Raw genomic sequence first — 12,173 nt, forward strand, 5'->3', positions numbered from 1 at the left:
ATTTCTAAACAAAACAAAAAATTCATTGTGACGGCATAATTCAAGCATTGCGGTTGCAATAAAAGCATAGCAGCCCTACAAGATGTTGACATTAAAACGAGTCGTTTACAATGCATAATTTTATTCATCAAATTATATAGGACACTTCAAGCGTCGTTGGTGTAGTGGTAGCATAGCAGCCTTCCAAGTTGTTGACATGGGTTAGACTCCCGTACGATGCACAAATTAATCAAAGTAGGTAGTTAAGCCAACAATAAATTGTAATAAGCTAATTAAAACTTTTCATCAGAACAGCATGATACATTTCTCAACAAAACAAAAAACTCATAGTGACGGCATAAATTAAGCATTAATTGCTGTTGCAATGAAAGCACAGCAGTCTTACAAGATGTTGACATTCAAAAGAGTCCCGTACGATGCAGAGTTTTATTCATCGAACTAAATAGCAAGGTTCAAGCATCGTTGGTGTAAAGATAGCATAGCATTCTTTCAAGCTGTTGACATGGGTTCGATTCCCGTACGATGCACCAAATATTAAAAGTTGGTAGTTACGCCAAAAATAAATTGTAAGTAGCGAACAAAAACTTTTTATCAGAACAGCCTGATAAATTTCTAAACAAAACAAAAAATTCATTGTGACGGCATAATTCAAGCATTGCGGTTGCAATAAAAGCATAGCAGCCCTACAAGATGTTGACATTAAAACGAGTCGTTTACAATGCATAATTTTATTCATCAAATTATATAGGACACTTCAAGCGTCGTTGGTGTAGTGGTAGCATAGCAGCCTTCCAAGTTGTTGACATGGGTTAGACTCCCGTACGATGCACAAATTAATCAAAGTAGGTAGTTAAGCCAACAATAAATTGTAATAAGCTAATTAAAACTTTTCATCAGAACAGCATGATACATTTCTCAACAAAACAAAAAACTCATAGTGACGGCATAAATTAAGCATTAATTGCTGTTGCAATGAAAGCACAGCAGTCTTACAAGATGTTGACATTCAAAAGAGTCCCGTACGATGCAGAGTTTTATTCATCGAACTAAATAGCAAGGTTCAAGCATCGTTGGTGTAAAGATAGCATAGCATTCTTTCAAGCTGTTGACATGGGTTCGATTCCCGTACGATGCACAATTTATTAAAAGTTGGTAGTTAAGCCAAAAATAAATTATAATTAGCTAACTAAAAATTTTTATCAGAACGGCCTGATAAATTTCTCAACAAAACAAAAAACGGCATAATTTAACCATTTATTGCTGTTGCAATGAAAGCATAGCAATCTTAGAAGGTGTTGACATTCAAAAGAGTCCCGTACGATGCAAATTATTATTTATCGAACTAAATAGCAAACTTCAAGCATCGTTGGTGTAAAGGTAGCTTAGGAGCCTTCCAAACTGTTGTCATGGGTTCGATTCCCGTACGATGCACAAATTATTAAAAGTTGGTAGTGACGCCAAAAATAAATTGTAAGTAGCTAACTAAAGCTTGTTATCAGAACAGCCTGTAAATTTCTCAACAAAACAAAAAACTCATGTTAACGGCATAATTTAACCATTGATTGCTGTTGCAATGAAAGCATACCAATCTTAGAAGGTGTTGACATTCGAAAGAGTTCCGTACGATGCAAATTTTTATTCATCGAACTAAATAGCAAGGTTCAAGCATCGTTGGTGTAAAGATAGCATAGCATTCTTTCAAGCTGTTGACATGGGTTCGATTCCCGTACGATGCACAATTTATTAAAAGTTGGTAGTTAAGCCGAAAATAAATTATAATTAGCTAACTAAAAATTTTTATCAGAACGGCCTGATAAATTTCTCAACAAAACGAAAAACGGCATAATTTAACCATTTATTGCTGTTGCAATGAAAGCATAGCAATCTTAGAAGGTGTTGACATTCGAAAGAGTTCCGTACGATGCAAATTTTTATTCATCGAACTAAATAGCAAACTTCAAGCATCGTTGGTGTAAAAGTAGCATAGCAGCCTTCCAAGCTGTTGAAATGGGTTCGATTCCCGTACGATGCACAAATTATTAAAAGTTGGTAGTTACGCCAAAAATAAATTGTAATTAGCTAACTAAAACTTGTTATCAGAACAGCCTGATAAATTTCTCAACAAAACAAAAACTCAAACTGACGGCATAATTTAACCATTGATTGCTGTTGCAATGAAAGCCTAGCAATCTTACAAGGTGTTGACATTCGAAAGAGTCCCGTACGATGCAAATTTTTATTCATCCAACTAAATAGCAAACTTCAAGCATCGTTGGTGTAAAGGTAGCATAGCAGACTTCCAAGCTGTTGACATGGGTTCGATTCCCGTACGATGCACCAAATATTAAAAGTTGGTAGTTACGCCAAAAATAAATTGTAAGTAGCGAACAAAAACTTTTTATCAGAACAGCCTGATAAATTTCTAAACAAAACAAAAAATTCATTGTGACGGCATAATTCAAGCATTGCGGTTGCAATAAAAGCATAGCAGCCCTACAAGATGTTGACATTAAAACGAGTCGTTTACAATGCATAATTTTATTCATCAAATTAAATAGGACACTTCAAGCGTCGTTGGTGTAGTGGTAGCATAGCAGCCTTCCAAGTTGTTGACATGGGTTAGACTCCCGTACGATGCACAAATTATTCAAAGTAGGTAGTTCCGCCAAAAATAAATTGTAATTAGCGAACTAAAACTTGTTATCAGAACAGCCTGATAAATTTCTCAACAAAACAAAAACTCAAACTGACGGCATAATTTAACCATTGATTGCTGTTGCAATGAAAGCCTAGCAATCTTACAAGGTGTTGACATTCGAAAGAGTCCCGTACGATGCAAATTTTTATTCATCCAACTAAATAGCAAACTTCAAGCATCGTTGGTGTAAAGGTAGCATAGCAGACTTCCAAGCTGTTGACATGGCTTCGATTCCCGTACGATGCACCAATTATTAAAAGTTGGTAGTTACGCCAAAAATAAATTGTAAGTAGCGAACAAAAACTTTTTATCAGAACAGCCTGATAAATTTCTAAACAAAACAAAAAATTCATTGTGACGGCCTAATTCAAGCATTGCTGTTGCAATAAAAGCATAGCAGCCCTACAAGATGTTGACATTTAAACGAGTCCTTTACGATGCATAATTTTATTCATCAAATTGAATACGAAACTTCAAGCATCGTTGGTGTAGTGGTAGCATAGCAGCCTTCCAAGCTGTTGACATGGGTTCGTTTCCCGTACGATGCACAAATTATTAAAAGTAGGTAGTTACGCCAAAAATAAATTGTAATTAGCGAACTAAAACTTTTTATCAGAACAGCCTGATAATCTTCTAAACAAAACAAAAAATTCATTGTGACGGCATAATTCAAGCATTGCGGTTGCAATAAAAGCATAGCAGCCCTACAAGATGTTGACATTAAAACGAGTCGTTTACAATGCATAATTTTATTCATCAAATTAAATAGGACACTTCAAGCGTCGTTGGTGTAGTGGGAGCATAGCAGCCTTCCAAGTTGTTGACATGGGTTAGACTCCCGTACGATGCACAAATTATTCAAAGTAGGTAGTTACGCCAAAAATAAATTGTAATTAGCGAACTAAAACTTGTTATCAGAACAGCCTGATAAATTTCTCAACAAAACAAAAACTCAAACTGACGGCATAATTTAACCATTGATTGCTGTTGCAATGAAAGCCTAGCAATCTTACAAGGTGTTGACATTCGAAAGAGTCCCGTACGATGCAAATTTTTATTCATCCAACTAAATAGCAAACTTCAAGCATCGTTGGTGTAAAGGTAGCATAGCAGCCTTCCAAGCTGTTGACATGGGTTAGACTCCCGTACTGTGCACAAATTATCCAAAGCTGGTAGTTAAGCCAAAAATAAATTGTAATTAGCTAACTAGAACTTTTTATCAGAACAGCCTGATAAATTTCTCAACAAAACAAAAAACTCATAGTGAAGGCATAATTTGAGCATTGATTGCTGTTGCAATGAAAGCATAGAAGTCTTACAAGATAGGGACATTAAAACGAGGCCCGTACGATGCATACTTTTATTCATCGAATTAAAAAGCAAACTTCAAGCATCGTTGGTGTAGTGGTAGCATAGCAGCCTTCCAAGCTGTTGACATGGGTTCGATTCCCGTACGATGCACAAAATATTAAAAGTTGTTAGTTACATCAAAAAAAAATTTTATTAGCGAACTAATACTTTTTATCAGGACAGCCTGATAAATTTCTAAACAAAACAAAAAATTCATTGTGACGGCATAACTCAAGCATTGCTGTTGCAATAAAAGCATAGAAGCCCTACAAGATGTTGACATTAAAACGAGTCCTTTACAATGCACAATTTTATTCATCAAATTAGATAGGAAACTTCAAGCATCGTTGGTGTAGTGGTAGCATAGCAGCCTTCCAAGCTGTTGACATGGGTTCGATTCCTGTACGATGCACAAATTATAAAAAGTAGGTAGTTACGCCAAAAAAAATTGTAATTAGCGAACTGAAACTTTTTATCAGAACAGCCTGATAAATTTCTAAACAAAACAAAAAATTCATTGTGACGGCATAAATCAAGCATTGCGGTTGCAATAAAAGCATAGCAGCCCTACAAGATGTTGACATTAAAACGAGTCGTTTACAATGCATAATTTTATTCATCAAATTAAATAGGACACTTCAAGCGTCGTTGGTGTAGTGGTAGCATAGCAGCTTTCCAAGTTGTTGACATGGGTTAGACTCCCGTACGATGCACAAATTATACAAAGCTGGTAGTTAAGCCAAAAATAAATTGTAATTAGCTAACTAGAACTTTTTATCAGAACAGCCTGATAAATTTCTCAACAAAACAAAAAACTCATAGTGAAGGCATAATTTGAGCATTGATTGCTGTTGCAATGAAAGCATAGAAGTCTTACAAGATAGGGACATTAAAACGAGGCCCGTACGATGCATACTTTTATTCATCGAATTAAAAAGCAAACTTCACGCATTGTTGGTGTAGTGGTAGCATAGCAGCCTTCCAAGCTGTTGACATGGGTTCGATTCCCGTACGATGCATAAAATATTCCAAGTCGGTAGTTAAGCCCAAAAATTAATTGAAATTATTTAACTAGACCTTTTAAAAAGAACAGCCTGATAAATTTCTCAACAAAAAACTCATAGTGACGGCATAATTTGAGCATTGATTGCTGTTGCAATGAAAGCATAGCAATTTTACAATGTGTTGACATTAAAACGAGTCCCGTACAATGCAAACTTTTATTCATCGAACTCAATCGCAAACTTCAAGCTTCGTTGGTGTAGAGGTAGCATAGCAGCCTTCCAAGCTGTTGACATGGGTTCGATTCCCGTACGATGCACAAAATATTCAAAGTCGGTATTTAAGCCAAAAATAAATTGTAATTATTTAACTAGACCTTTCAAAAAGAACAGCCCGATAAGTTTCTCAACAAAGCAAAAACTCAAAGTGACGGCATAATTTGAGGATTGATTGCTGTTGCAATGAAAGCATAGCAGTCTAACAAGGTGTTGACATTAAAACGAGTCCCGTACAATGCGAACTTTTATTGATAGAACTAAAGAGCAAACATCACGCATTGTTGGTGTAGTGGTATCATAGCAGCCTCCCAAGCTGTTGACATGCGTTCGATTCCCAAACGATGCACAAAATATTCAAAGTCGGTATTTAAGCCAAAAATAAATTGTAATTATTTAACTAGACCTTTCAAAAAGAACAGCCTGATAAATTTCTCAACAAAAAACTCATAGTGACGGCATAATTTGAGCATTGGTTGCTGCTGCAATGAAAGCATAGCAATTTTACAATGTGTTGACATTAAAACGAGTCCCGTACGATGCAAACTTTTATTCCTCAAACTCAACCGCAAACTTCAAGCTTCGTTGGTGTAGAGGTAGCATAGCAGACTTCCAAGCTCTTGACATGGGTTCGATTCCCGTACGATGCACAAATTATTAAAAGTTGGTAATTACGCCAAAAAAAATTGCAATTAGCGAACTAAAATTTTTATCAGAACAGCCTGATAAATTTCAAAACAAAACAAACAATTCATTGTGACGGCATAATTCAAGCATTGCTGTTGCAATAAAAGCATAGCAGCCTTCCAAACTATCGACATGGGTTCGATTCCCGTACGATGCACAAAATATTCAAGGTCGGTAGTTAAGCCAAAAATAAATTGTAATTATTCAACTAGACCTCTCAAAAAGAACAGCCCAATAAGTTTCTCAACAAAGCAAAAACTCAAAGTGACGGCATAATTTGTGGATTGATTGCTGTTGCAATGAAAGCATAGCAGTCTTACAAGGTGTTGACATTAAAACGAGTCCCGTACAAGGCAAACTTTTATTGATAGAACTAAAGAGCAAACTTCACGCATTGTTGGTGTAGTGGTAGCATAGCAGCCTTCCAAGCTGTTGACATGGGTTCGATTCCCGTACGATGCACAAAATATTCAAAGTCGGTATTTAAGCCAAAAATAAATTGTAATTATTTAACTAGACCTTTTAAAAAGAACAGCCTGATAAATTTCTCAACAAAAAAACTCATAATGACGGCATAATTTGAGCATTGATTGCTGTTGCAATGAAAGCATAGCAATTTTACAATGTGCTGACATTAAAACGAGTCCCGTACGATGCAAACTTTTATTCATCGAACTCAATCGCAAACTTCAAGCTTCGTTGCTGTAGAGGTAGCATAGCAGACTTCCAAGCTCTTGACATGGGTTCGATTCCCGTACGATGCACAAATTATTAAAAGTTGGTAGTTACGCCAAAAATAAATTGTAATTAGCGAACTAAAACTTTTTATCAGAACAACCTGATAAATTTCTAAACAAAACAAAAAATTCATTGTGACGGCATAATTCACGCATTGCTGTTGCAATAAAAGCATAGCAGCCTTCCAAGCTGTTGACATGGGTTCGATTCCCGTATGATGCACAAAATATTCAAAGTCGGTAGTTAAGCCAAAAATAAATTTTAATTATTTAACTAGACCTTTTAAAAAGAACAGCCCGATAAGTTTCTCAACAAAGCAAAAACTCAAAGTGACGGCATAATTTGAGGATTGATTGCTGTTGCAATGAAAGCATAGCAGTCTAACAAGGTGTTGACATTAAAACGAGTCCCGTACAATGCAAACTTTTATTGATAGAACTAAAGAGCAAACATCACGCATTGTTGGTGTAGTGCTATCATAGCAGCCTCCCAAGCTGTTGACATGGGTTCGATTCCCATACGATGCACAAAATATTCAAAGTCGGTATATAAGCCAAAAATAAATTGTAATTATTTAGCTAGACCTTTTAAAAAGAACAGCCTGATAAATTTCTCAACAAAAAACTCATAGTGACGGCATAATTTGAGCATTGGTTGCTGCTGCAATGAAAGCATAGTAATTTTACAATGTGTTGACATTAAAACGAGTCCCGTACGATGCAAACTTTTATTCCTCGAACTCAACCGCAAACTTCAAGCTTCGTTGGTGTAGAGGTAGCATAGCAGACTTCCAAGCTCTTGACATGGGTTCGATTCCCGTACGATGCACAAATTATTAAAAATTGGTAGTTACGCCAAAAATGAATTGTAATTAGCGAACTAAAACTTTTTATCAGAACAGCCTGATAAATTTCAAAACAAAACAAACAATTCATTGTGACGGCATAATTCAAGCATTCCTGTTGCAATAAAAGCATAGCAGCCTTCCAAACTATCGACATGGGTTCGATTCCCGTACGATGCACAAAATATTCAAGGTCGGTAGTTAAGCCAAAAATAAATTGTAATTATTCAACTAGACCTCTCAAAAAGAACAGCCCGATAAGTTTCTCAACAAAGCAAAAACTCAAAGTGACGGCATAATTTGTGGATTGATTGCTGTTGCAATGAAAGCATAGCAGTCTTACAAGGTGTTGACATTAAAACGAGTCCCGTACAAGGCAAACTTTTATTGATAGAACTAAAGAGCAAACTTCACGCATTGTTGGTGTAGTGGTAGCATAGCAGCCTTCCAAGCTGTTGACATGGGTTCGATTCCCGTACGATGCACAAAATATTCAAAGTCGGTATTTAAGCCAAAAATAAATTGTAATTATTTAACTAGACCTTTTAAAAAGAACAGCCTGATAAATTTCTCAACAAAAAAACTCATAATGACGGCATAATTTGAGCATTGATTGCTGTTGCAATGAAAGCATAGTAATTTTACAATGTGTTGACATTGAAACGAGTCCCGTACGATGCAAACTTTTATTCCTCGAACTCAACCGCAAACTTCAAGCTTCGTTGGTGTAGAGGTAGCATAGCAGACTTCCAAGCTCTTGACATGGGTTCGATTCCCGTACGATGCACAAATTATTAAGAATTGGTAGTTACGCCAAAAATGAATTGTAATTAGCGAACTAAAACTTTTTATCAGAACAACCTGATAAATTTCTAAACAAAAAATTCATTGTGACGGCATAATTCACGCATTGCTGTTGCAATAAAAGCATAGCAGCCTTCCAAGCTGTTGACATGGGTTCGATTCCCGTATGATGCACAAAATATTCAAAGTCGGTAGTTAAGCCAAAAATAAATTTTAATTATTTAACTAGACCTTTTAAAAAGAACAGCCCGATAAGTTTCTCAACAAAGCAAAAACTCAAAGTGACGGCATAATTTGAGGATTGATTGCTGTTGCAATGAAAGCATAGCAGTCTAACAAGGTGTTGACATTAAAACGAGTCCCGTACAATGCAAACTTTTATTGATAGAACTAAAGAGCAAACATCACGCATTGTTGGTGTAGTGCTATCATAGCAGCCTCCCAAGCTGTTGACATGGGTTCGATTCCCGTACGATGCATAAAATATTCCAAGTCGGTAGTTAAGCCAAAAATAAATTGAAATTATTTAACTAGACCTTTTAAAAAGAACAGCCTGATAAATTTCTCAACAAAAAACTCATAGTGACGGCATAATTTGAGCATTGATTGCTGTTGCAATGAAAGCATAGCAATTTTACAATGTGTTGACATTAAAACGAGTCCCGTACAATGCAAACTTTTATTCATCGAACTCAATCGCAAACTTCAAGCTTCGTTGGTGTAGAGGTAGCATAGCAGCCTTCCAAGCTGTTGACATGGGTTCGATTCCCGTACGATGCACAAAATATTCAAAGTCGGTATTTAAGCCAAAAATAAATTGTAATTATTTAACTAGACCTTTCAAAAAGAACAGCCCGATAATTTTCTCAACAAAGCAAAAACTCAAAGTGACGGCATAATTTGAGGATTGATTGCTGTTGCAATGAAAGCATAGCAGTCTAACAAGGTGTTGACATTAAAACGAGTCCCGTACGATGCAAACTTTTATTCCTCGAACTCAACCGCAAACTTCAAGCTTCGTTGGTGTAGAGGTAGCATAGCAGACTTCCAAGCTCTTGACATGGGTTCGATTCCCGTACGATGCACAAAATATTCAAAGTCGGTATTTAAGCCAAAAATAAATTGTAATTATTTAACTAGACCTTTCAAAAAGAACAGCCTGATAAATTTCTCAACAAAAAACTCATAGTGACGGCATAATTTGAGCATTGGTTGCTGCTGCAATGAAAGCATAGCAATTTTACAATGTGTTGACATTAAAACGAGTCCCGTACGATGCAAACTTTTATTCCTCGAACTCAACCGCAAACTTCAAGCTTCGTTGGTGTAGAGGTAGCATAGCAGACTTCCAAGCTCTTGACATGGGTTCGATTCCCGTACGATGCACAAATTATTAAAAGTTGGTAATTACGCCAAAAAAAATTGCAATTAGCGAACTAAAATTTTTATCAGAACAGCCTGATAAATTTCAAAACAAAACAAACAACAATTCATTGTGACGGCATAATTCAAGCATTGCTGTTGCAATAAAAGCATAGCAGCCTTCCAAACTATCGACATGGGTTCGATTCCCGTACGATGCACAAAATATTCAAGGTCGGTAGTTAAGCCAAAAATAAATTGTAATTATTCAACTAGACCTCTCAAAAAGAACAGCCCGATAAGTTTCTCAACAAAGCAAAAACTCAAAGTGACGGCATAATTTGTGGATTGATTGCTGTTGCAATGAAAGCATAGCAGTCTTACAAGGTGTTGACATTAAAACGAATCCCATACGATGCATACTTTGTTCATCAAATTAAATAGCAAACATAAAGAATCGTTGGTGTAGTGGTAGCATAGCAGCCTTCCAAGCTGTTGACATGGTTTCGGTTGCCGTACGATGCACAAAATATTCAAAGTCGGTATTTAAGCCAAAAATAAATTGTAATTATTTAACTAGACCTTTCAAAAAGAACAGCCCGATAAGTTTCTCAACAAAGCAAAAACTCAAAGTGACGGCATAATTTGAGGATTGATTGCTGTTGCAATGAAAGCATAGCAGTCTAACAAGGTGTTGACATTAAAACGAGTCCCGTACAATGCAAACTTTTATTGATAGAACTAAAGAGCAAACATCACGCATTGTTGGTGTAGTGGTATCATAGCAGCCTCCCAAGCTGTTGACATGGGTTCGATTCCCAAACGATGCACAACATATTCAAAGTCGGTATTTAAGCCAAAAATAAATAGTAATTATTTAACTAGACCTTTCAAAAAGAACAGCCTGATAAATTTCTCAACAAAAAACTCATAGTGACGGCATAATTTGAGCATTGATTGCTGTTGCAATGAAAGCATAGCAATTTTACAATGTGTTGACATTAAAACGAGTCCCGTACAATGCAAACTTTTATTCATCGAACTCAATTGCAAACTTCAAGCTTCGTTGGTGTAGAGGTAGCATAGCAGACTTCCAAGCTCTTGACATGGGTTCGATTCCCGTACGATGCACAAATTATTAAAAGTTGGTAATTACGCCAAAAAAAATTGCAATTAGCGAACTAAAATTTTTATCAGAACAGCCTGATAAATTTCAAAACAAAACAAACAATTCATTGTGACGGCATAATTCAAGCATTGCTGTTGCAATAAAAGCATAGCAGCCTTCCAAACTATCGACATGGGTTCGATTCCCGTACGATGCACAAAATATTCAAGGTCGGTAGTTAAGCCAAAAATAAATTGTAATTATTCAACTAGACCTCTCAAAAAGAACAGCCCGATAAGTTTCTCAACAAAGCAAAAACTCAAAGTGACGGCAATATTTGTGGATTGATTGCTGTTGCAATGAAAGCATAGCAGTCTTACAAGGTGTTGACATTAAAACGAATCCCATACGATGCATACTTTGTTCATCAAATTAAATAGCAAACATAAAGAATCGTTGGTGTAGTGGTAGCATAGCAGCCTTCCAAGCTGTTGACATGGTTTCGATTGCCGTACGATGCACAAAATATTCAAAGTCGGTATTTAAGCCAAAAATAAATTGTAATTATTTAACTAGACCTTTCAAAAAGAACAGCCCGATAAGTTTCTCAACAAAGCAAAAACTCAAAGTGACGGCATAATTTGAGGATTGATTGCTGTTGCAATGAAAGCATAGCAGTCTAACAAGGTGTTGACATTAAAACGAGTCCCGTACAATGCAAACTTTTATTGATAGAACTAAAGAGCAAACATCACGCATTGTTGGTGTAGTGGTATCATAGCAGCCTCCCAAGCTGTTGACATGGGATCGATTCCCAAACGATGCACAAAATATTCAAAGTCGGTATTTAAGCCAAAAATAAATTGTAATTATTTAACTAGACCTTTCAAAAATAACAGCCTGATAAATTTCTCAACAAAAAACTCATAGTGACGGCATAATTTGAGCATTGGTTGCTGCTGCAATGAAAGCATAGCAATTTTACAATGTGTTGACATTAAAACGAGTCCCGTACGATGCAAACTTTTATTCCTCTAACTCAACCGCAAACTTCAAGCTTCGTTGGTGTAGAGGTAGCATAGCAGACTTCCAAGCTCTTGACATGGGTTCGATTCCCGTACGATGCACAAATTATTAAAAGTTGGTAATTACGCCAAAAAAAATTGCAATTAGCGAACTAAAATTTTTATCAGAACAGCCTGATAAATTTCAAAACAAAACAAACAATTCATTGTGACGGCATAATTCAAGCATTGCTGTTGCAATAAAAGCATAGCAGCCTTCCAAACTATCGACATGGGTTCG

At 36.2% G+C, this 12,173-nt stretch overlaps 1 protein-coding gene and 18 non-coding genes across 30 annotated transcripts in view; 18 read left to right on the forward strand and 1 right to left on the reverse strand.

The window, feature by feature from the left end:
- Window positions 1-12,173, reverse strand: part of LOC142342119 (cilia- and flagella-associated protein 46-like) — a 754,419-nt gene that overhangs the window by 109,311 nt on the left and 632,935 nt on the right. The window lies entirely within an intron of this gene.
- Trnag-ucc (transfer RNA glycine (anticodon UCC)) lies at window positions 151-221 on the forward strand. Its single transcript has one exon. It is a non-coding gene; the product is annotated as a tRNA-Gly (tRNA).
- On the forward strand, window positions 759-829 carry Trnag-ucc (transfer RNA glycine (anticodon UCC)). Its single transcript has one exon. It is a non-coding gene; the product is annotated as a tRNA-Gly (tRNA).
- Trnag-ucc (transfer RNA glycine (anticodon UCC)) lies at window positions 2,267-2,337 on the forward strand. The gene has a single exon. It is a non-coding gene; the product is annotated as a tRNA-Gly (tRNA).
- Trnag-ucc (transfer RNA glycine (anticodon UCC)) lies at window positions 2,569-2,639 on the forward strand. Its single transcript has one exon. It is a non-coding gene; the product is annotated as a tRNA-Gly (tRNA).
- Trnag-ucc (transfer RNA glycine (anticodon UCC)) lies at window positions 3,176-3,246 on the forward strand. Its single transcript has one exon. It is a non-coding gene; the product is annotated as a tRNA-Gly (tRNA).
- Trnag-ucc (transfer RNA glycine (anticodon UCC)) lies at window positions 4,089-4,159 on the forward strand. The gene has a single exon. It is a non-coding gene; the product is annotated as a tRNA-Gly (tRNA).
- Window positions 4,390-4,460, forward strand: Trnag-ucc (transfer RNA glycine (anticodon UCC)). The gene has a single exon. It is a non-coding gene; the product is annotated as a tRNA-Gly (tRNA).
- On the forward strand, window positions 4,691-4,761 carry Trnag-ucc (transfer RNA glycine (anticodon UCC)). The gene has a single exon. It is a non-coding gene; the product is annotated as a tRNA-Gly (tRNA).
- Window positions 4,997-5,067, forward strand: Trnag-ucc (transfer RNA glycine (anticodon UCC)). Its single transcript has one exon. It is a non-coding gene; the product is annotated as a tRNA-Gly (tRNA).
- Window positions 5,299-5,369, forward strand: Trnag-ucc (transfer RNA glycine (anticodon UCC)). Its single transcript has one exon. It is a non-coding gene; the product is annotated as a tRNA-Gly (tRNA).
- Window positions 5,604-5,674, forward strand: Trnag-ccc (transfer RNA glycine (anticodon CCC)). Its single transcript has one exon. It is a non-coding gene; the product is annotated as a tRNA-Gly (tRNA).
- On the forward strand, window positions 6,404-6,474 carry Trnag-ucc (transfer RNA glycine (anticodon UCC)). Its single transcript has one exon. It is a non-coding gene; the product is annotated as a tRNA-Gly (tRNA).
- Trnag-ccc (transfer RNA glycine (anticodon CCC)) lies at window positions 7,207-7,277 on the forward strand. Its single transcript has one exon. It is a non-coding gene; the product is annotated as a tRNA-Gly (tRNA).
- Trnag-ucc (transfer RNA glycine (anticodon UCC)) lies at window positions 8,009-8,079 on the forward strand. The gene has a single exon. It is a non-coding gene; the product is annotated as a tRNA-Gly (tRNA).
- Window positions 8,807-8,877, forward strand: Trnag-ccc (transfer RNA glycine (anticodon CCC)). Its single transcript has one exon. It is a non-coding gene; the product is annotated as a tRNA-Gly (tRNA).
- Trnag-ucc (transfer RNA glycine (anticodon UCC)) lies at window positions 9,108-9,178 on the forward strand. Its single transcript has one exon. It is a non-coding gene; the product is annotated as a tRNA-Gly (tRNA).
- Window positions 10,520-10,590, forward strand: Trnag-ccc (transfer RNA glycine (anticodon CCC)). The gene has a single exon. It is a non-coding gene; the product is annotated as a tRNA-Gly (tRNA).
- On the forward strand, window positions 11,624-11,694 carry Trnag-ccc (transfer RNA glycine (anticodon CCC)). Its single transcript has one exon. It is a non-coding gene; the product is annotated as a tRNA-Gly (tRNA).

This window comes from Convolutriloba macropyga, chromosome 1, assembly GCF_964194025.1.
Source record: "Convolutriloba macropyga chromosome 1, txConMacr16.3, whole genome shotgun sequence".
Taxonomy (NCBI): Eukaryota; Metazoa; Xenacoelomorpha; order Acoela; family Convolutidae; genus Convolutriloba; species Convolutriloba macropyga.